This window comes from Coregonus lavaretus (genome assembly GCF_964263955.1).
Source record: "Coregonus lavaretus genome assembly, chromosome: 37".
NCBI classification, from domain to species: Eukaryota; Metazoa; Chordata; class Actinopteri; order Salmoniformes; family Salmonidae; genus Coregonus; species Coregonus lavaretus.
In genome coordinates, this window is record NC_140024.1 from 590,808 (window position 1) to 615,420 (window position 24,613).

A 24,613-nucleotide genomic window follows, 5' to 3' on the forward strand; every position below is an offset into this window, starting at 1 on the left:
TGCTTTTCAAATCCACAATCGATTTCAAAATCGCAATAACCAATCAGAAACTAGAGCTGTTTTAGAAAGGCACTGTTGGTGGGTTACTATCTGCTCTAAATCTTGTCAAAAATTAGCAGATTCACTACATTCCAAACAACTGCCGATTTGACCACTAACGCAACAAGTTTGAGAAAAATTGTATCATATGATGAAATCTTCCCCTGCTTCTCTGCTTTTCAAATCCACAATCGATTTCAAAATCGCATCAACCAATCAGAAACTAGAGCTGTTTTAGAAAGGCACTGTTGGTGGGTTACTATCTGCTGTAAATCTTGTCAAAAATTAGCAGATTAACTACATTCCAAACAACTGCCGATTTGACCACTGACGCAACAAGTTTGAGAAAAATGGTATCATATAATGAAATCTTCCCCTACTACTCTGCTTTTCAAATCCACAATCGATTTCAAAATCGCATCATCCAATCAGAAACTAGAGCTGTTTTAGAAAGGCACTGTTGGTGGGTTACTATCTGCTGTAAATCTTGTTAGAAAATAGCAGATTCACTACATTCCAAACAACTGCCGATTTGACCACTAACGCAACAAGTTTGAGAAAAATGGTTTCATATGATGAAATCTTCCCCTACTTCTCTGCTTTTCAAATCCACAATCGATTTCAAAATCGCAATAACCAATCAGAAACTAGAGCTGTTTTAGAAAGGCACTGTTGGTGGGTTACTATCTGCTCTAAATCTTGTCAAAAATTAGCAGATTCACTACATTCCAAACAACTGCCGATTTGACCACTAACGCAACAAGTTTATAGAAAAATTGTATCATATGATGAAATCTTCCCCTGCTTCTCTGCTTTTCAAATCCACAATCGATTTCAAAATCGCATCAACCAATCAGAAACTAGAGCTGTTTTAGAAAGGCACTGTTGGTGGGTTACTATCTGCTGTAAATCTTGTAAAAAATTAGCAGATTAACTACATTCCAAACAACTGCCGATTTGACCACTGACGCAACAAGTTTGAGAAAAATGGTATCATATAATGAAATCTTCCCCTACTACTCTGCTTTTCAAATCCACAATCGATTTCAAAATCGCATCATCCAATCAGAAACTAGAGCTGTTTTAGAAAGGCACTGTTGGTGGGTTACTATCTGCTGTAAATCTTGTCAGAAAATACAGATTCACTACATTCCAAACAACTGCCGATTTGACCACTAACGCAACAAGTTTGAGAAAAATGGTTTCATATGATGAAATCTTCCCCTACTTCTCTGCTTTTCAAATCCACAATCGATTTCAAAATCGCAATAACCAATCAGAAACTAGAGCTGTTTTAGAAAGGCACTGTTGGTGGGTTACTATCTACTCTAAATCTTGTCAAAAATTAGCAGATTAACTACATTCCAAACAACTGCCGATTTGACCACTAACGCAACAAGTTTGAGAAAAATGGTATCATATAATGAAATCTTCCCCTACTACTCTGCTTTTCAAATCCACAATCGATTTCAAAATCGCAATAACCAATCAGAAACTAGAGCTGTTTTAGAAAGGCACTGTTGGTGGGTTACTATCTGCTCTAAATCTTGTCAAAAATTAGCAGATTCACTACATTCCAAACAACTGCCGATTTGACCACTAACGCAACAAGTTTGAGAAAAATTGTATCATATGATGAAATCTTCCCCTGCTTCTCTGCTTTTCAAATCCACAATCGATTTCAAAATCGCATCAACCAATCAGAAACTAGAGCTGTTTTAGAAAGGCACTGTTGGTGGGTTACTATCTGCTGTAAATCTTGTCAAAAATTAGCAGATTAACTACATTCCAAACAACTGCCGATTTGACCACTGACGCAACAAGTTTGAGAAAAATGGTATCATATAATGAAATCTTCCCCTACTACTCTGCTTTTCAAATCCACAATCGATTTCAAAATCGCATCATCCAATCAGAAACTAGAGCTGTTTTAGAAAGGCACTGTTGGTGGGTTACTATCTGCTGTAAATCTTGTCAGAAAATAGCAGATTCACTACATTCCAAACAACTGCCGATTTGACCACTAACGCAACAAGTTTGAGAAAAATGGTTTCATATGATGAAATCTTCCCCTACTTCTCTGCTTTTCAAATCCACAATCGATTTCAAAATCGCAATAACCAATCAGAAACTAGAGCTGTTTTAGAAAGGCACTGTTGGTGGGTTACTATCTGCTCTAAATCTTGTCAAAAATTAGCAGATTCACTACATTCCAAACAACTGCCGATTTGACCACTAACGCAACAAGTTTATAGAAAAATTGTATCATATGATGAAATCTTCCCCTGCTTCTCTGCTTTTCAAATCCACAATCGATTTCAAAATCGCATCAACCAATCAGAAACTAGAGCTGTTTTAGAAAGGCACTGTTGGTGGGTTACTATCTGCTGTAAATCTTGTCAAAAATTAGCAGATTAACTACATTCCAAACAACTGCCGATTTGACCACTGACGCAACAAGTTTGAGAAAAATGGTATCATATAATGAAATCTTCCCCTACTACTCTGCTTTTCAAATCCACAATCGATTTCAAAATCGCATCATCCAATCAGAAACTAGAGATGTTTTAGAAAGGCACTGTTGGTGGGTTACTATCTGCTCTAAATCTTGTCAAAAATTAGCAGATTCACTACATTCCAAACAACTGCCGATTTGACCACTAACGCAACAAGTTTGAGAAAAATGGTATCATTTAATGAAATCTTCCCCTACTTCTCTGCTTTTCAAATCCAAAATCGATTTCAAAATCGCATCATCCAATCAGAAACTAGAGATGTTTTAGAAAGTTACTGTTGGTGGTTACTATCTGCTGTAAATCTTGTCAGAAAATAGCAGATTCACTACATTCCAAACAACTGCCGATTTTACCACTAACGCAACAAGTTTGAGAAAATTGGTATCATATGATGAAATCTTCCCCTACTTCTCTGCTTTTCAAATCCACAATCGATTTCAAAATCGCATCAACCAATCAGAAACTAGAGCTGTTTTAGAAAGGCACTGTTGGTGGATTACTATCTGCTGTAAATCTTGTCAAAAATTAGCAGATTCACTACATTCCAAACAACTGCCGATTTGACCACTAACGCAACAAGTTTGAGAAAAATGGTATCATATAATGAAATCTTCCCCTACTACTCTGCTTTTCAAATCCACAATCGATTTCAAAATCGCATCAACCAATCAGAAACTAGAGCTGTTTTAGAAAGGCACTGTTGGTGGGTTACTATCTGCTGTAAATCTTGTCAAAAATTAGCAGATTAACTACATTCCAAACAACTGCCGATTTGACCACTAACGCAACAAGTTTGAGAAAAATGGTATCATATAATGAAATCTTCCCCTACTACTCTGCTTTTCAAATCCACAATCGATTTCAAAATCGCATCATCCAATCAGAAACTAGAGCTGTTTTAGAAAGCTACTGTTGGTGGGTTACTATCTGCTGTAAATCTTGTCAGAAAATAGCAGATTCACTACATTCCAAACAACTGCCGATTTGACCACTAACGCAACAAGTTTGAGAAAAATGGTTTCATATGATGAAATCTTCCCCTACTTCTCTGCTTTTCAAATCCACAATCGATTTCAAAATCGCAATAACTAATCAGAAACTAGAGCTGTTTTAGAAAGGCACTGTTGGTGGGTTACTATCTACTCTAAATCTTGTCAAAAATTAGCAGATTCACTACATTCCAAACAACTGCCGATTTGACCACTAACGCAAAAAGTTTGAGAAAAATGGTATCATATAATGAAATCTTCCCCTACTTCTCTGCTTTTCAAATCCACAATCAATTTCAAAATCGCATCATCCAATCAGAAACTAGAGATGTTTTAGAAAGGCACTGTTGGTGGGTTACTATCTGCTGTAAATCTTGTCAAAAATTAGCAGATTAACTACATTCCAAACAACTGCCGATTTGACCACTAACGCAACAAGTTTGAGAAAAATGGTATCATATAATGAAATCTTCCCCTACTACTCTGCTTTTCAAATCCACAATCGATTTCAAAATCGCATCAACCAATCAGAAACTAGAGCTGTTTTAGAAAGGCACTGTTGGTGGGTTACTATCTGCTGTAAATCTTGTCAAAAATTAGCAGATTAACTACATTCCAAACAACTGCCGATTTGACCACTAACGCAACAAGTTTGAGAAAAATGGTATCATATAATGAAATCTTCCCCTACTACTCTGCTTTTCAAATCCACAATCGATTTCAAAATCGCATCATCCAATCAGAAACTAGAGCTGTTTTAGAAAGCTACTGTTGGTGGGTTACTATCTGCTGTAAATCTTGTCAGAAAATAGCAGATTCACTACATTCCAAACAACTGCCGATTTGACCACTAACGCAACAAGTTTGAGAAAAATGGTTTCATATGATGAAATCTTCCCCTACTTCTCTGCTTTTCAAATCCACAATCGATTTCAAAATCGCAATAACTAATCAGAAACTAGAGCTGTTTTAGAAAGGCACTGTTGGTGGGTTACTATCTACTCTAAATCTTGTCAAAAATTAGCAGATTCACTACATTCCAAACAACTGCCGATTTGACCACTAACGCAAAAAGTTTGAGAAAAATGGTATCATATAATGAAATCTTCCCCTACTTCTCTGCTTTTCAAATCCACAATCAATTTCAAAATCGCATCATCCAATCAGAAACTAGAGATGTTTTAGAAAGGCACTGTTGGTGGGTTACTATCTGCTGTAAATCTTGTCAAAAATTAGCAGATTAACTACATTCCAAACAACTGCCGATTTGACCACTAACGCAACAAATTTGAGAAAAATGGTATCATATAATGAAATCTTCCCCTACTACTCTGCTTTTCAAATCCACAATCGATTTCAAAATCGCAATAACCAATCAGAAACTAGAGCTGTTTTAGAAAGGCACTGTTGGTGGGTTAATATCTGCTCTAAATCTTGTCAAAAATTAGCAGATTCACTACATTCCAAACAACTGCCGATTTGACCACTAACGCAACAAGTTTGAGAAAAATGGTATCATATAATGAATTCTTCCCCTACTTCTCTGCTTTTCAAATCCACAATCGATTTCAAAATCGCATCATCCAATCAGAAACTAGAGATGTTTTAGAAAGGCACTGTTTGTGGGTTACTATCTGCTGTAAATCTTGTCAAAAATTAGCAGATTCACTACATTCCAAACAACTGCCGTTTTGACCACTAACGCACCAAGTTTGAGAAAAATGGTATCATATAATTAAATCTTCCCCTACTAATCTGCTTTTCAAATCCACAATCGATTTCAAAATCGCAATAACCAATCAGAAACTAGAGCTGTTTTAGAAAGTTACTGTTGGTGGGTTACTATCTGCTGTAAATCTTGTCAGAAAATAGCAGATTCACTACATTCCAAACAACTGCCGATATGACCACTAACGCAACAAGTTTGAGAAAAATGGTTTCATATGATGAAATCTTCCCCTACTTCTCTCCTTTTCAAATCCACAATCGATTTCAAAATCGCAATAACCAATCAGAAACTAGAGCTGTTTTAGAAAGGCACTGTTGGTGGGTTACTATCTACTCTAAATCTTGTCAAAAATTAGCAGATTCACTACATTCCAAACAACTGCCGATTTGACCACTAACGCAAAAAGTTTGAGAAAAATGGTATCATATAATGAAATCTTCCCCTACTTCTCTGCTTTTCAAATCCACAATCGATTTCAAAATCGCAATAACCAATCAGAAACTAGAGCTGTTTTAGAAAGGCACTGTTGGTGGGTTACTATCTACTCTAAATCTTGTCAAAAATTAGCAAATTCACTACATTCCAAACAACTGCCGATTTGACCACTAACGCAAAAAGTTTGAGAAAAATGGTATCATATAATGAAATCTTCCCCTACTACTCTGCTTTTCAAATCCACAATCGATTTCAAAATCGCATCATCCAATCAGAAACTAGAGCTGTTTTAGAAAGCTACTGTTGGTGGGTTACTATCTGCTGTAAATCTTGTCAGAAAATAGCAGATTCACTACATTCCAAACAACTGCCGATTTGACCACTAACGCAACAAGTTTGAGAAAAATGGTTTCATATGATGAAATCTTCACCTACTTCTCTGCTTTTCAAATCCACAATCGATTTCAAAATCGCAATAACCAATCAGAAACTAGAGCTGTTTTAGAAAGGCACTGTTGGTGGGTTACTATCTACTCTAAATCTTGTCAAAAATTAGCAGATTCACTACATTCCAAACAACTGCCGATTTGACCACTAACGCAAAAAGTTTGAGAAAAATGGTATCATATAATGAAATCTTCCCCTACTTCTCTGCTTTTCAAATCCACAATCAATTTCAAAATCGCAATAACCAATCAGAAACTAGAGATGTTTTAGAAAGGCACTGTTGGTGGGTTACTATCTGCTGTAAATCTTGTCAGAAAATAGCAGATTCACTACATTCCAAACAACTGCCGATATGACCACTAACGCAACAAGTTTGAGAAAAATGGTTTCATATGATGAAATCTTCCCCTACTTCTCTCCTTTTCAAATCCACAATCGATTTCAAAATCGCAATAACCAATCAGAAACTAGAGCTGTTTTAGAAAGGCACTGTTGGTGGGTTACTATCTACTCTAAATCTTGTCAAAAATTAGCAGATTCACTACATTCCAAACAACTGCCGATTTGACCACTAACGCAAAAAGTTTGAGAAAAATGGTATCATATAATGAAATCTTCCCCTACTTCTCTGCTTTTCAAATCCACAATCGATTTCAAAATCGCAATAACCAATCAGAAACTAGAGCTGTTTTAGAAAGGCACTGTTGGTGGGTTACTATCTACTCTAAATCTTGTCAAAAATTAGCAAATTCACTACATTCCAAACAACTGCCGATTTGACCACTAACGCAAAAAGTTTGAGAAAAATGGTATCATATAATGAAATCTTCCCCTACTACTCTGCTTTTCAAATCCACAATCGATTTCAAAATCGCATCATCCAATCAGAAACTAGAGCTGTTTTAGAAAGCTACTGTTGGTGGGTTACTATCTGCTGTAAATCTTGTCAGAAAATAGCAGATTCACTACATTCCAAACAACTGCCGATTTGACCACTAACGCAACAAGTTTGAGAAAAATGGTTTCATATGATGAAATCTTCACCTACTTCTCTGCTTTTCAAATCCACAATCGATTTCAAAATCGCAATAACCAATCAGAAACTAGAGCTGTTTTAGAAAGGCACTGTTGGTGGGTTACTATCTACTCTAAATCTTGTCAAAAATTAGCAGATTCACTACATTCCAAACAACTGCCGATTTGACCACTAACGCAAAAAGTTTGAGAAAAATGGTATCATATAATGAAATCTTCCCCTACTTCTCTGCTTTTCAAATCCACAATCAATTTCAAAATCGCATCATCCAATCAGAAACTAGAGATGTTTTAGAAAGGCACTGTTGGTGGGTTACTATCTGCTGTAAATCTTGTCAAAAATTAGCAGATTAACTACATTCCAAACAACTGCCGATTTGACCACTAACGCACCAAGTTTGAGAAAAATGGTATCATATAATGAAATCTTCCCCTACTAATCTGCTTTTCAAATCCACAATCGATTTCAAAATCGCATCAACCAATCAGAAACTAGAGCTGTTTTAGAAAGTTACTGTTGGTGGGTTACTATCTGCTGTAAATCTTTTCAGAAAATAGCAGATTCACTACATTCCAAACAACTGCCGATTTTAAAACTAACGCAACAAGTTTGAGAAAATTGGTATCATATAATGAAATCTTCCCCTACTAATCTGCTTTTCAAATCCACAATCGATTTCAAAATCGCATCATCCAATCAGAAACTAGAGATGTTTTAGAAAGGCACTGTTGGTGGGTTACTATCTGCTGTAAATCTTGTCAAAAATTAGCAGATTCACTACATTCCAAACAACTGCCGTTTTGACCACTAACGCACCAAGTTTGAGAAAAATGGTATCATATAATGAAATCTTCCCCTACTAATCTGCTTTTCAAATCCACAATCGATTTCAAAATCGCAATATCCAATCAGAAACTAGAGCTGTTTTAGAAAGGCACTATTGGTGGGTTACTATCTGCTCTAAATCTCGTCAAAAATTAGCAGATTCACTACATTCCAAACAACTGCCGATTTGACCACTAACGCAACAAGTTTGAGAAAAATGGTTTCATATGATGAAATCTTCCCCTACTTCTCTGCTTTTCAAATCCACAATCGATTTCAAAATCGCAATAACCAATCAGAAACTAGAGCTGTTTTAGAAAGGCACTGTTGGTGGGTTACTATCTACTCTAAATCTTGTCAAAAATTAGCAGATTCACTACATTCCAAACAACTGCCGATTTGACCACTAACGCAAAAAGTTTGAGAAAAATGGTATCATATAATGAAATCTTCCCCTACTTCTCTGCTTTTCAAATCCACAATCAATTTCAAAATCGCATCATCCAATCAGAAACTAGAGATGTTTTAGAAAGGCACTGTTGGTGGGTTACTATCTGCTGTAAATCTTGTCAAAAATTAGCAGATTAACTACATTCCAAACAACTGCCGATTTGACCACTAACGCAACAAATTTGAGAAAAATGGTATCATATAATGAAATCTTCCCCTACTACTCTGCTTTTCAAATCCACAATCGATTTCAAAATCGCAATAACCAATCAGAAACTAGAGCTGTTTTAGAAAGGCACTGTTGGTGGGTTACTATCTGCTCTAAATCTTGTCAAAAATTAGCAGATTCACTACATTCCAAACAATTGCCGATTTGACCACTAACGCAACAAGTTTGAGAAAAATGGTATCATATAATGAATTCTTCCCCTACTTCTCTGCTTTTCAAATCCACAATCGATTTCAAAATCGCATCATCCAATCAGAAACTAGAGATGTTTTAGAAAGGCACTGTTGGTGGGTTACTATCTGCTGTAAATCTTGTCAAAAATTAGCAGATTCACTACATTCCAAACAACTGCCGTTTTGACCACTAACGCACCAAGTTTGAGAAAAATGGTATCATATAATGAAATCTTCCCCTACTAATCTGCTTTTCAAATCCACAATCGATTTCAAAATCGCATCAACCAATCAGAAACTAGAGCTGTTTTAGAAAGTTACTGTTGGTGGGTTACTATCTGCTGTAAATCTTGTCAGAAAATAGCAGATTCACTACATTCCAAACAACTGCCGATTTTAAAACTAACGCAACAAGTTTGAGAAAATTGGTATCATATGATGAAATCTTCCCCTACTTCTCTGCTTTTCAAATCCACAATCGATTTCAAAATCGCAATATCCAATCAGAAACTAGAGCTGTTTTAGAAAGGCACTATTGGTGGGTTACTATCTGCTCTAAATCTCGTCAAAAATTAGCAGATTCACTACATTCCAAACAACTGCCGATTTGACCACCAACGCAACAAGTTTGAGAAAAATTGTATCATATGATGAAATCTTCCCCTGCTTCTCTGCTTTTCAAATCCACAATCGATTTCAAAATCGCATCAACCAATCAGAAACTAGAGCTGTTTTAGAAAGGCACTGTTGGTGGGTTACTATCTGCTGTAAATCTTGTCAGAAAATTTCAGATTCACTACATTCCAAACAACTGCCGATTTGACCACTAACGCAACAAGTTTGAGAAAAATGGTTTCATATGACGAAATCTTCCCCTACTTCTCTGCTTTTCAAATCCACAATCGATTTCAAAATCGCATCATCCAATCAGAAACTAGAGCTGTTTTAGAAAGGCACTGTTGGTGGGTTACTATCTGCTGTAAATCTTGTCAAAAATTAGCAGATTCACTACATTCCAAACAACTGCCGATTTGACCACTAACGCAACAAGTTTGAGAAAAATGGTATCATATCATGAAATCTTCCCCTACTACTCTGCTTTTCAAATCCACAATCGATTTCAAAATCGCATCATCCAATCAGAAACTAGAGCTGTTTTAGAAAGGCACTGTTGGTGGGTTACTATCTGCTGTAAATCTTGTCAAAAATTAGCAGATTCACTACATTCCAAACAACTGCCGATTTGACCACTAACGCAACAAGTTTGAGAAAAATGGTTTCATATGATGAAATCTTCCCCTACTACTCTGCTTTTCAAATCCACAATCGATTTCAAAATCGCATCATCCAATCAGAAACTAGAGCTGTTTTAGAAAGCTACTGTTGGTGGGTTACTATCTGCTGTAAATCTTGTCAGAAAATAGCAGATTCACTACATTCCAAACAACTGCCGATTTGACCACTAACGCAACAAGTTTGAGAAAAATGGTTTCATATGATGAAATCTTCACCTACTTCTCTGCTTTTCAAATCCACAATCGATTTCAAAATCGCAATAACCAATCAGAAACTAGAGCTGTTTTAGAAAGGCACTGTTGGTGGGTTACTATCTACTCTAAATCTTGTCAAAAATTAGCAGATTCACTACATTCCAAACAACTGCCGATTTGACCACTAACGCAAAAAGTTTGAGAAAAATGGTATCATATAATGAAATCTTCCCCTACTTCTCTGCTTTTCAAATCCACAATCGATTTCAAAATCGCATCAACCAATCAGAAACTAGAGATGTTTTAGAAAGGCACTGTTGGTGGGTTACTATCTGCTGTAAATCTTTTCAGAAAATAGCAGATTCACTACATTCCAAACAACTGCCGATTTTAAAACTAACGCAACAAGTTTGAGAAAATTGGTATCATATAATGAAATCTTCCCCTACTAATCTGCTTTTCAAATCCACAATCGATTTCAAAATCGCATCATCCAATCAGAAACTAGAGATGTTTTAGAAAGGCACTGTTGGTGGGTTACTATCTGCTGTAAATCTTGTCAAAAATTAGCAGATTCACTACATTCCAAACAACTGCCGTTTTGACCACTAACGCACCAAGTTTGAGAAAAATGGTATCATATAATGAAATCTTCCCCTACTAATCTGCTTTTCAAATCCACAATCGATTTCAAAATCGCAATATCCAATCAGAAACTAGAGCTGTTTTAGAAAGGCACTATTGGTGGGTTACTATCTGCTCTAAATCTCGTCAAAAATTAGCAGATTCACTACATTCCAAACAACTGCCGATTTGACCACTAACGCAACAAGTTTGAGAAAAATGGTTTCATATGATGAAATCTTCCCCTACTTCTCTGCTTTTCAAATCCACAATCGATTTCAAAATCGCAATAACCAATCAGAAACTAGAGCTGTTTTAGAAAGGCACTGTTGGTGGGTTACTATCTACTCTAAATCTTGTCAAAAATTAGCAGATTCACTACATTCCAAACAACTGCCGATTTGACCACTAACGCAAAAAGTTTGAGAAAAATGGTATCATATAATGAAATCTTCCCCTACTTCTCTGCTTTTCAAATCCACAATCAATTTCAAAATCGCATCATCCAATCAGAAACTAGAGATGTTTTAGAAAGGCACTGTTGGTGGGTTACTATCTGCTGTAAATCTTGTCAAAAATTAGCAGATTAACTACATTCCAAACAACTGCCGATTTGACCACTAACGCAACAAATTTGAGAAAAATGGTATCATATAATGAAATCTTCCCCTACTACTCTGCTTTTCAAATCCACAATCGATTTCAAAATCGCAATAACCAATCAGAAACTAGAGCTGTTTTAGAAAGGCACTGTTGGTGGGTTACTATCTGCTCTAAATCTTGTCAAAAATTAGCAGATTCACTACATTCCAAACAATTGCCGATTTGACCACTAACGCAACAAGTTTGAGAAAAATGGTATCATATAATGAATTCTTCCCCTACTTCTCTGCTTTTCAAATCCACAATCGATTTCAAAATCGCATCATCCAATCAGAAACTAGAGATGTTTTAGAAAGGCACTGTTGGTGGGTTACTATCTGCTGTAAATCTTGTCAAAAATTAGCAGATTCACTACATTCCAAACAACTGCCGTTTTGACCACTAACGCACCAAGTTTGAGAAAAATGGTATCATATAATGAAATCTTCCCCTACTAATCTGCTTTTCAAATCCACAATCGATTTCAAAATCGCATCAACCAATCAGAAACTAGAGCTGTTTTAGAAAGTTACTGTTGGTGGGTTACTATCTGCTGTAAATCTTGTCAGAAAATAGCAGATTCACTACATTCCAAACAACTGCCGATTTTAAAACTAACGCAACAAGTTTGAGAAAATTGGTATCATATGATGAAATCTTCCCCTACTTCTCTGCTTTTCAAATCCACAATCGATTTCAAAATCGCAATATCCAATCAGAAACTAGAGCTGTTTTAGAAAGGCACTATTGGTGGGTTACTATCTGCTCTAAATCTCGTCAAAAATTAGCAGATTCACTACATTCCAAACAACTGCCGATTTGACCACCAACGCAACAAGTTTGAGAAAAATTGTATCATATGATGAAATCTTCCCCTGCTTCTCTGCTTTTCAAATCCACAATCGATTTCAAAATCGCATCAACCAATCAGAAACTAGAGCTGTTTTAGAAAGGCACTGTTGGTGGGTTACTATCTGCTGTAAATCTTGTCAGAAAATTTCAGATTCACTACATTCCAAACAACTGCCGATTTGACCACTAACGCAACAAGTTTGAGAAAAATGGTTTCATATGACGAAATCTTCCCCTACTTCTCTGCTTTTCAAATCCACAATCAATTTCAAAATCGCATCATCCAATCAGAAACTAGAGCTGTTTTAGAAAGGCACTGTTGGTGGGTTACTATCTGCTGTAAATCTTGTCAAAAATTAGCAGATTCACTACATTCCAAACAACTGCCGATTTGACCACTAACGCAACAAGTTTGAGAAAAATGGTATCATATCATGAAATCTTCCCCTACTACTCTGCTTTTCAAATCCACAATCGATTTCAAAATCGCATCATCCAATCAGAAACTAGAGCTGTTTTAGAAAGGCACTGTTGGTGGGTTACTATCTGCTGTAAATCTTGTCAAAAATTAGCAGATTCACTACATTCCAAACAACTGCCGATTTGACCACTAACGCAACAAGTTTGAGAAAAATGGTTTCATATGATGAAATCTTCCCCTACTACTCTGCTTTTCAAATCCACAATCGATTTCAAAATCGCAATAACCAATCAGAAACTAGAGCTGTTTTAGAAAGGCACTGTTGGTGGGTTACTATCTGCTCTAAATCTTGTCAAAAATTAGCAGATTCACTACATTCCAAACAACTGCCGATTTGACCACTAACGCAACAAGTTTGAAAAAAAATGGTATCATATAATGAAATCTTCCCCTACTTCTCTGCTTTTCAAATCCAAAATCGATTTCAAAATTGCATCATCCAATTCAGAAACTAGAGATGTTTTAGAAAGTTACTGTTGGTGGTTACTATCTGCTGTAAATCTTGTCAGAAAATAGCAGATTCACTACATTCCAAACAACTCCCGATTTTACCACTAACGCAACAAGTTTGAGAAAATTGGTATCATATGATGAAATCTTCCCCTACTTCTCTGCTTTTCAAATCCACAATCGATTTCAAAATCGCATCATCCAATCAGAAACTAGAGCTGTTTTAGAAAGCTACTGTTGGTGGGTTACTATCTGCTGTAAATCTTGTCAGAAAATAGCAGATTCACTACATTCCAAACAACTGCCGATTTGACCACTAACGCAACAAGTTTGAGAAAAATGGTTTCATATGATGAAATCTTCCCCTACTTCTCTGCTTTTCAAATCCACAATCGATTTCAAAATCGCAATAACCAATCAGAAACTAGAGCTGTTTTAGAAAGGCACTGTTGGTGGGTTACTATCTACTCTAAATCTTGTCAAAAATTAGCAGATTCACTACATTCCAAACAACTGCCGATTTGACCACTAACGCAAAAAGTTTGAGAAAAATGGTATCATATAATGAAATCTTCCCCTACTTCTCTGCTTTTCAAATCCACAATCAATTTCAAAATCGCATCATCCAATCAGAAACTAGAGATGTTTTAGAAAGGCACTGTTGGTGGGTTACTATCTGCTGTAAATCTTGTCAAAAATTAGCAGATTAACTACATTCCAAACAACTGCCGATTTTAAAACTAACGCAACAAGTTTGAGAAAATTGGTATCATATAATGAAATCTTCCCCTACTAATCTGCTTTTCAAATCCACAATCGATTTCAAAATCGCATCATCCAATCAGAAACTAGAGATGTTTTAGAAAGGCACTGTTGGTGGGTTACTATCTGCTGTAAATCTTGTCAAAAATTAGCAGATTCACTATATTCCAAACAACTGCCGTTTTGACCACTAACGCACCAAGTTTGAGAAAAATGGTATCATATAATGAAATCTTCCCCTACTAATCTGCTTTTCAAATCCACAATCGATTTCAAAATCGCAATATCCAATCAGAAACTAGAGCTGTTTTAGAAAGGCACTATTGGTGGGTTACTATCTGCTGTAAATCTCGTCAAAAATTAGCAGATTCACTACATTCCAAACAACTGCCGATTTGACCACTAACGCAACAAATTTGAGAAAAATGGTATCATATAATGAAATCTTCCCCTACTACTCTGCTTTTCAAATCCACAATCGATTTCAAAATCGCAATAACCAATCAGAAACTAGAGCTGTTTTAGAAAGGCACTGTTGGTGGGTTACTATCTGCTCTAAATCTTGTCAAAAATTAGCAGATTCACTACATTCCAAACAATTGCCGATTTGACCACTAACGCAACAAGTTTGAGAAAAATGGTATCATATAATGAATTCTTCCCCTACTTCTCTGCTTTTCAAATCCACAATCGATTTCAAAATCGCATCATCCAATCAGAAACTAGAGATGTTTTAGAAAGGCACTGTTGGTGGGTTACTATCTGCTGTAAATCTTGTCAAAAATTAGCAGATTCACTACATTCCAAACAACTGCCGTTTTGACCACTAACGCACCAAGTTTGAGAAAAATGGTATCATATAATGAAATCTTCCCCTACTAATCTGCTTTTCAAATCCACAATCGATTTCAAAATCGCATCAACCAATCAGAAACTAGAGCTGTTTTAGAAAGTTACTGTTGGTGGGTTACTATCTGCTGTAAATCTTGTCAGAAAATAGCAGATTCACTACATTCCAAACAACTGCCGATTTTAAAACTAACGCAACAAGTTTGAGAAAATTGGTATCATATGATGAAATCTTCCCCTACTTCTCTGCTTTTCAAATCCACAATCGATTTCAAAATCGCAATATCCAATCAGAAACTAGAGCTGTTTTAGAAAGGCACTATTGGTGGGTTACTATCTGCTCTAAATCTCGTCAAAAATTAGCAGATTCACTACATTCCAAACAACTGCCGATTTGACCTCCAACGCAACAAGTTTGAGAAAAATTGTATCATATGATGAAATCTTCCCCTGCTTCTCTGCTTTTCAAATCCACAATCGATTTCAAAATCGCATCAACCAATCAGAAACTAGAGCTGTTTTAGAAAGGCACTGTTGGTGGGTTACTATCTGCTGTAAATCTTGTCAGAAAATTTCAGATTCACTACATTCCAAACAACTGCCGATTTGACCACTAACGCAACAAGTTTGAGAAAAATGGTTTCATATGACGAAATCTTCCCCTACTTCTCTGCTTTTCAAATCCACAATCGATTTCAAAATCGCATCATCCAATCAGAAACTAGAGCTGTTTTAGAAAGGCACTGTTGGTGGGTTACTATCTGCTGTAAATCTTGTCAAAAATTAGCAGATTCACTACATTCCAAACAACTGCCGATTTGACCACTAACGCAACAAGTTTGAGAAAAATGGTATCATATCATGAAATCTTCCCCTACTACTCTGCTTTTCAAATCCACAATCGATTTCAAAATCGCATCATCCAATCAGAAACTAGAGCTGTTTTAGAAAGGCACTGTTGGTGGGTTACTATCTGCTGTAAATCTTGTCAAAAATTAGCAGATTCACTACATTCCAAACAACTGCCGATTTGACCACTAACGCACCAAGTTTGAGAAAAATGGTATCATATAATGAAATCTTCCCCTACTAATCTGCTTTTCAAATCCACAATCGATTTCAAAATCGCATCAACCAATCAGAAACTAGAGCTGTTTTAGAAAGTTACTGTTGGTGGGTTACTATCTGCTGTAAATCTTGTCAGAAAATAGCAGATTCACTACATTCCAAACAACTGCCGATTTTAAAACTAACGCAACAAGTTTGAGAAAATTGGTATCATATGATGAAATCTTCCCCTACTTCTCTGCTTTTCAAATCCACAATCGATTTCAAAATCGCAATATCCAATCAGAAACTAGAGCTGTTTTAGAAAGGCACTATTGGTGGGTTACTATCTGCTCTAAATCTCGTCAAAAATTAGCAGATTCACTACATTCCAAACAACTGCCGATTTGACCACCAACGCAACAAGTTTGAGAAAAATTGTATCATATGATGAAATCTTCCCCTGCTTCTCTGCTTTTCAAATCCACAATCGATTTCAAAATCGCATCAACCAATCAGAAACTAGAGCTGTTTTAGAAAGGCACTGTTGGTGGGTTACTATCTGCTGTAAATCTTGTCAGAAAATTTCAGATTCACTACATTCCAAACAACTGCCGATTTGACCACTAACGCAACAAGTTTGAGAAAAATGGTTTCATATGACGAAATCTTCCCCTACTTCTCTGCTTTTCAAATCCACAATCGATTTCAAAATCGCATCATCCAATCAGAAACTAGAGCTGTTTTAGAAAGGCACTGTTGGTGGGTTACTATCTGCTGTAAATCTTGTCAAAAATTAGCAGATTCACTACATTCCAAACAACTGCCGATTTGACCACTAACGCAACAAGTTTGAGAAAAATGGTATCATATCATGAAATCTTCCCCTACTACTCTGCTTTTCAAATCCACAATCGATTTCAAAATCGCATCATCCAATCAGAAACTAGAGCTGTTTTAGAAAGGCACTGTTGGTGGGTTACTATCTGCTGTAAATCTTGTCAAAAATTAGCAGATTCACTACATTCCAAACAACTGCCGATTTGACCACTAACGCAACAAGTTTGAGAAAAATGGTTTCATATGATGAAATCTTCCCCTACTACTCTGCTTTTCAAATCCACAATCGATTTCAAAATCGCAATAACCAATCAGAAACTAGAGCTGTTTTAGAAAGGCACTGTTGGTGGGTTACTATCTGCTCTAAATCTTGTCAAAAATTAGCAGATTCACTACATTCCAAACAACTGCCGATTTGACCACTAACGCAACAAGTTTGAAAAAAAATTGTATCATATAATGAAATCTTCCCCTACTTCTCTGCTTTTCAAATCCACAATCGATTTCAAAATCGCATCATCCAATCAGAAACTAGAGATGTTTTAGAAAGGCACTGTTGGTGGGTTACTATCTGCTGTAAATCTTGTCAAAAATTAGCAGATTCACTACATTCCAAACAACTGCCGATTTGACCACTAACGCAACAAGTTTGAGAAAAATGGTTTCATATGATGAAATCTTCCCCTACTACTCTGCTTTTCAAATCCACAATCGATTTCAAAATCGCAATAACCAATCAGAAACTAGAGCTGTTTTAGAAAGGCACTGTTGGTGGGTTACTATCTGCTGTAAATCTTGTCAAAAATTAGCAGATTCACTACATTCCAAACAACTCCCGATTTTACCACTAACGCAACAAGTTTGAGAAAATTGGTATCATATGATGAAATCTTCCCCTACTTCTCTGCTTTTCAAATCCACAATCGATTTCAAAATCGCATCATCCAATCAGAAACTAGAGATGTTTTAGAAAGGCACTGTTGGTGGGTTACTATCTGCTGTAAATCTTGTCAAAAATTAGCAGATTCACTACATTCCAAACAACTGCCGATTTGACCACTAACGCACCAAGTTTGAGAAAAATGGTATCATATAATGAAATCTTCCCCTACTAATCTGCGTTTCAAATCCACAATCGATTTCAAAATCGCATCATCCAATCAGAAACTAGAGCTGTTTTAGAAAGCTACTGTTGGTGGGTTACTATCTGCTGTAAATCTTGTCAAAAATTAGCAGATTCACTACATTCCAAACAACTGCCGATTTGACCACTAACGCAACAAGTTTGAGAAAAATGGTATCATATAATGAAATCTTCCCCTACTTCTCTGCTTTTCAAATCCACAATCGATTTCAAAATCGCAATAACCAATCAGAAACTAGAGCTGTTTTAGAAAGGCACTGTTGGTGGGTTACTATCTGCTCTAAATCTTGTCAAAAATTAGCAGATTCACTACATTCCAAACAATTGCCGATTTGACCACTAACGCAACAAGTTTGAGAAAAATGGTATCATATAATGAATTCTTCCCCTACTTCTCTGCTTTTCAAATCCACAATCGATTTCAAAATCGCATCATCCAATCAGAAACTAGAGATGTTTTAGAAAGGCACTGTTGGTGGGTTACTATCTGCTGTAAATCTTGTCAAAAATTAGCAGATTCACTACATTCCAAACAACTGCCGTTTTGACCACTAACGCACCAAGTTTGAGAAAAATGGTATCATATAATGAAATCTTCCCCTACTAATCTGCTTTTCAAATCCACAATCGATTTCAAAATCGCATCAACCAATCAGAAACTAGAGCTGTTTTAGAAAGTTACTGTTGGTGGGTTACTATCTGCTGTAAATCTTGTCAGAAAATAGCAGATTCACTACATTCCAAACAACTGCCGATTTTAAAACTAACGCAACAAGTTTGAGAAAATTGGTATCATATGATGAAATCTTCCCCTACTTCTCTGCTTTTCAAATCCACAATCGATTTCAAAATCGCAATATCCAATCAGAAACTAGAGCTGTTTTAGAAAGGCACTGTTGGTGGGTTACTATCTGCTCTAAATCTTGTCAAAAATTAGCAGATTCACTACATTCCAAACAACTGCCGATTTGACCACTAACGCAACAAGTTTGAAAAAAAATGGTATCATATAATGAAATCTTCCCCTACTTCTCTGCTTTTCAAATCCAAAATCGATTTCAAAATTGCATCATCCAATTCAGAAACTAGAGATGTTTTAGAAAGTTACTGTTGGTGGTTACTATCTGCTGTAAATCTTGTCAGAAAATAGCAGATTCACTACATTCCAAACAACTCCCGATTTTACCACTAACGCAACAAGTTTGAGAAAATTGGTATCATATGATGAAATCTTCCCCTACTTCTCTGCTTTTCAAATCCACAATCGATTTCAAAATCGCATCATCCAATCAGAAACTAGAGATGTTTTAGAAAGGCACTGTTGGTGGGTTACTATCTGCTGTAAATCTTGTCAAAAATTAGCAGATTCACTACATTCCAAACAACTGCCGATTTGACCACTAACGCACCAAGTTTGAGAAAAATGGTATCATATAATGAAATCTTCCCCTACTAATCTGCTTTTCAAATCCACAATCGATTTCAAAATCGCATCATCCAATCAGAAACTAGAGCTGTTTTAGAAAGCTACTGTTGGTGGGTTACTATCTGCTGTAAATCTTGTCAAAAATTAGCAGATTCACTACATTCCAAACAACTGCCGATTTGACCACTAACGCAACAAGTTTGAGAAAAATGGTATCATATAATGAAATCTTCCCCTACTTCTCTGCTTTTCAAATCCACAATCGATTTCAAAATCGCATCATCCAATCAGAAACTAGAGATGTTTTAGAAAGGCACTGTTGGTGGGTTACTATCTGCTGTAAATCTTGTAAAAAATTAGCAGATTCACTACATTCCAAACAACTGCCGATTTGACCACTAACGCACCAAGTTTGAGAAAAATGGTATCATATAATGAAATCTTCCCCTACTAATCTGCTTTTCAAATCCACAATCGATTTCAAAATCGCATCATCCAATCAGAAACTAGAGATGTTTTAGAAAGTTACTGTTGGTGGGTTACTATCTGCTGTAAATCTTGTCAGAAAATAGCAGATTCACTACATTCCAAACAACTGCCGATTTTACCACTAACGCAACAAGTTTGAGAAAATTGGTATCATATGATGAAATCTTCCCCTACTTCTCTGCTTTTCAAATCCACAATCGATTTCAAAATCGCAATACCAATCAGAAACTAGAGCTATTTTAGAAAGGCACTGTTGGTGGGTTACTATCTGCTCTAAATCTCGTCAAAAATTAGCAGATTCACTACATTCCAAACAACTGCCGATTTGACCACTAACGCAACAAGTTTGAGAAAAATGGTATCATATAATGAAATCTTCCCCTACTACTCTGCTTTTCAAATCCACAATCGATTTCAAAATCGCATCATCCAATCAGAAACTAGAGCTGTTTTAGAAAGGCACTGTTGGTGGGTTACTATCTGCTGTAAATCTTGTCAGAAAATAGCAGATACACTACATTCCAAACAACTGCCGATTTGACCACTAACGTAACAAGTTTGAGAAAAATGGTATCATATGATGAAATCTTCCCCTACTACTCTGCTTTTCAAATCCACAATCGATTTCAAAATCGCATCAACCAATCAGAAAATAGAGCTGTTTTAGAAAGGCACTGTTGGTGGATTACTATCTGCTGTAAATCTTGTCAAAAATTAGCAGATTCACTACATTCCAAACAACTGCCGATTTGACCACTAACGCAACAAGTTTGAGAAAAATGGTATCATATAATGAAATCTTCCCCTACTACTCTGCTTTTCAAATCCACAATCGATTTCAAAATCGCATCAACCAATCAGAAACTAGAGCTGTTTTAGAAAGGCACTGTTGGTGGGTTACTATCTGCTGTAAATCTTGTCAAAAATTAGCAGATTAACTACATTCCAAACAACTGCCGATTTGACCACTAACGCAACAAGTTTGAGAAAAATGGTATCATATAATGAAATCTTCCCCTACTTCTCTGCTTTTCAAATCCACAATCAATTTCAAAATCGCATCATCCAATCAGAAACTAGAGATGTTTTAGAAAGGCACTGTTGGTGGGTTACTATCTGCTGTAAATCTTGTCAAAAATTAGCAGATTAACTACATTCCAAACAACTGCCGATTTGACCACTAACGCAACAAGTTTGAGAAAAATGGGATCATATAATGAAATCTTCCCCTACTACTCTGCTTTTCAAATCCACAATCGATTTCAAAATCGCAATAACCAATCAGAAACTAGAGCTGTTTTAGAAAGGCACTGTTGGTGGGTTACTATCTGCTCTAAATCTTGTCAAAAATTAGCAGATTCACTACATTCCAAACAACTGCCGATTTGACCACTAACGCACCAAGTTTGAGAAAAATGGTATCATATAATGAAATCTTCCCCTACTAATCTGTTTTTCAAATCCACAATCGATTTCAAAATCGCATCAACCAATCAGAAACTAGAGCTGTTTTAGAAAGTTACTGTTGGTGGGTTACTATCTGCTGTAACTCTTGTCAGAAAATAGCAGATTCACTACATTCCAAACAACTACCGATTTTACCACTAACGCAACAAGTTTGAGAAAATTGGTATCATATGATGAAATCTTCCCCTACTTCTCTGCTTTTCAAATCCACAATCGATTTCAAAATCGCAATAACCAATCAGAAACTAGAGCTGTTTTAGAAAGGCACTATTGGTGGGTTACTATCTGCTCTAAATCTCGTCAAAAATTAGCAGATTCACTACATTCCAAACAACTGCCGATTTGACCACCAACGCAACAAGTTTGAGAAAAATGGGATCATATAATGAAATCTTCCCCTACTACTCTGCTTTTCAAATCCACAATCGATTTCAAAATCGCAATAACCAATCAGAAACTAGAGCTGTTTTAGAAAGGCACTGTTGGTGGGTTACTATCTGCTCTAAATCTTGTCAAAAATTAGCAGATTCACTACATTCCAAACAACTGCCGATTTGACCACTAACGCACCAAGTTTGAGAAAAATGGTATCATATAATGAAATCTTCCCCTACTAATCTGTTTTTCAAATCCACAATCGATTTCAAAATCGCATCAACCAATCAGAAACTAGAGCTGTTTTAGAAAGTTACTGTTGGTGGGTTACTATCTGCTGTAACTCTTGTCAGAAAATAGCAGATTCACTACATTCCAAACAACTACCGATTTTACCACTAACGCAACAAGTTTGAGAAAATTGGTATCATATGATGAAATCTTCCCCTACTTCTCTGCTTTTCAAATCCACAATCGATTTCAAAATCGCAATAACCAATCAGAAACTAGAGCTGTTTTAGAAAGGCACTATTGGTGGGTTACTATCTGCTCTAAATCTCGTCAAAAATTAGCAGATTCACTACATTCCAAACAACTGCCGATTTGACCACCAACGCAACAAGTTTGAGAAAAATTGTATCATATGATGAAATCTTCCCCTGTTTCTCTGCTTTTCAAATCCACAATCGATTTCAAAATCGCATCAACCAATCAGAAACTAGAGCTGTTTTAGAAAGGCACTGTTGGTGGGTTACTATCTGCTGTAAATCTTGTCAAAAATTAGCAGATTAACTACATTCCAAACAACTGCCGATTTGACCACTGACGCAACAAGTTTGAGAAAAATGGTATCATATAATGAAATCTTCCCCTACTACTCTGCTTTTCAAATCCACAATCGATTTCAAAATCGCATCATCCAATCAGAAACTAGAGCTGTTTTAGAAAGGCACTGTTGGTGGGTTACTATCTGCTGTAAATCTTGTCAAAAATTAGCAGATTAACTACATTCCAAACAACTGCCGATTTGACCACTGACGCAACAAGTTTGAGAAAAATGGTATCATATAATGAAATCTTCCCCTACTACTCTGCTTTTCAAATCCACAATCGATTTCAAAATCGCATCATCCAATCAGAAACTAGAGCTGTTTTAGAAAGACACTGTTGGTGGGTTACTATCTGCTGTAAATCTTGTCAGAAAATAGCAGATTCACTACATTCCAAACAACTGCCGATTTGACCACTAACGTAACAAGTTTGAGAAAAATGGTTTCATATGATGAAATCTTCCCCTACTTCTCTGCTTTTCAAATCCACAATCGATTTCAAAATCGCATCATCCAATCAGAAACTAGAGCTGTTTTAGAAAGGCACTGTTGGTGGGTTACTATCTGCTGTAAATCTTGTCAAAAATTAGCAGATTCACTACATTCCAAACAACTGCCGATTTGACCACTAACGCAACAAGTTTGAGAAAAATGGTATCATATAATGAAATCTTCCCCTACTACTCTGCTTTTCAAATCCACAATCGATTTCAAAATCGCATCATCCAATCAGAAACTAGAGCTGTTTTAGAAAGCTACTGTTGGTGGGTTACTATCTGCTGTAAATCTTGTCAAAAATTAGCAGATTCACTACATTCCAAACAACTGCCGATTTGACCACTAACGCAACAAGTTTGAGAAAAATGGTATCATATGATGAAATCTTCCCCTACTTCTCTGCTTTTCAAATCCACAATCGATTTCAAAATCGCATCAACCAATCAGAAACTAGAGCTGTTTTAGAAAGGCACTGTTGGTGGGTTACTATCTGCTGTAAATCTTGTCAAAAATTAGCAGATTAACTACATTCCAAACAACTGCCGATTTGACCACTGACGCAACAAGTTTGAGAAAAATGGTATCATATAATGAAATCTTCCCCTACTACTCTGCTTTTCAAATCCACAATCGATTTCAAAATCGCATCATCCAATCAGAAACTAGAGCTGTTTTAGAAAGGCACTGTTGGTGGGTTACTATCTGCTGTAAATCTTGTCAAAAATTAGCAGATTAACTACATTCCAAACAACTGCCGATTTGACCACTAACGTAACAAGTTTGAGAAAAATGGTTTCATATGATGAAATCTTCCCCTACTTCTCTGCTTTTCAAATCCACAATCGATTTCAAAATCGCATCATCCAATCAGAAACTAGAGCTGTTTTAGAAAGGCACTGTTGGTGGGTTACTATCTGCTGTAAATCTTGTCAAAAATTAGCAGATTCACTACATTCCAAACAACTGCCGATTTGACCACTAACGCAACAAGTTTGAGAAAAATGGTATCATATAATGAAATCTTCCCCTACTACTCTGCTTTTCAAATCCACAATCGATTTCAAAATCGCATCATCCAATCAGAAACTAGAGCTGTTTTAGAAAGCTACTGTTGGTGGGTTACTATCTGCTGTAAATCTTGTCAAAAATTAGCAGATTCACTACATTCCAAACAACTGCCGATTTGACCACTAACGCAACAAGTTTGAGAAAAATGGTATCATATGATGAAATCTTCCCCTACTTCTCTGCTTTTCAAATCCACAATCGATTTCAAAATCGCATCAACCAATCAGAAACTAGAGCTGTTTTAGAAAGGCACTGTTGGTGGGTTACTATCTGCTGTAAATCTTGTCAAAAATTAGCAGATTAACTACATTCCAAACAACTGCCGATTTGACCACTGACGCAACAAGTTTGAGAAAAATGGTATCATATAATGAAATCTTCCCCTACTACTCTGCTTTTCAAATCCACAAT